Source organism: Elaeis guineensis, chromosome 9, assembly GCF_000442705.2.
Source record: "Elaeis guineensis isolate ETL-2024a chromosome 9, EG11, whole genome shotgun sequence".
NCBI lineage: Eukaryota > Viridiplantae > Streptophyta > Magnoliopsida > Arecales > Arecaceae > Elaeis > Elaeis guineensis.
In genome coordinates this window covers 27,536,384-27,537,643 of record NC_026001.2, presented here as the reverse complement: position 1 = coordinate 27,537,643, position 1,260 = coordinate 27,536,384, and positions in this window count along the sequence as shown.

The following is a 1,260-nucleotide window of genomic DNA, read 5'->3' as shown; positions in this document are numbered from 1 at the left end:
TTCAAATTTGACCAAGAAAATCTGAACAAATAAAAATATCAAACACTGCATAGCACCGTTACTATAGTCAGAGTGGTCTTTTCCTTTATTTGAAAAAAAAAAAAAAAATCTATTTCTCTAACTACAAGTAGATCCATTGCCTTGAGACAATGTGTCTAAAGCTATTCACGATCACCAAAAACACGCAATATTTGGAAGCGAAGAGGCTATACTTTTATTGAGATGTGAGACACGTAGGTGAGTTTTTCATAATACTAGTGAGGAATAATTGTACAAATTTAAAATAAATGATTAAATAATGGTTATTGTTGTAGCTCTTTTTCATGTCTGTATTTTTCATAGTTAAGGTTTTCGTGATCCAAGCATACTTTTTGTTTCAAAATATAAAGAATTGGAGATAGTCGTCTCAGACATTCTTCTTCTCTATCACAAGGTCAATGAAAAGTTAAAGGAGGGAGCATGGTACTTTTTCTAATAGCATCTCTTTGATCCTTTAAACTTTCCAAGTCATTTTATGTGCCTTTCCAAAACACTTTCTCTAATGCCATCTCCTTTGCCGCTGAAACTTTGTGCACCATTCATTTGTCTTTGGTGACACAGATATGCATAATTTAATATGGCTTCCTTGACTGAACCTACGTAGACAAATGCTATCCACCTTCTTGCAATTGGATGAATCTACAGAAGCTACGTTCTCAAACAATATTTCTCATATCACAGTTCATGCTAGACAATTTGAATATATTAACTATGGAAAACAACAATCATGCAGCTATAACAAGCTTCCGCATGGTAAGTGTGTAACCTCTTGTGGTACACTTGTCAAAAAAAAGGAATTGGGTTGGAAATTGTAATGTCTTTCTATACATATGATACGTATACATACACAATTCATTTTTCTTTTCACTTTGGACAATAGTATTCGTTCATGTGATCAATTTCTTGATAGAAATCTCTATAGGACAACCATTCCTGGGAGCTTGGTATATTTCCAACACACGAACACCAACATAGAGGACGTCTTTAAGAGATGCAGATCTTTCTTCATGCATCCTTCTTGAAGTAGTGTGAAAGGCAGAGATATGGAATCCTTCCTGTCGCTATGACATTAGGTATCAACCCGTTCTGTTCGATTTTTGAAGAAGCTCCGGTCGAGCTAACAATGTAATGAAGCTAGGAATGGTTAATTTCCTTGATGCAGTCCAAGCCACTAGTATGTATGAAAGACATAGCAAACCCACCCTATTTGCAATTTTAGTA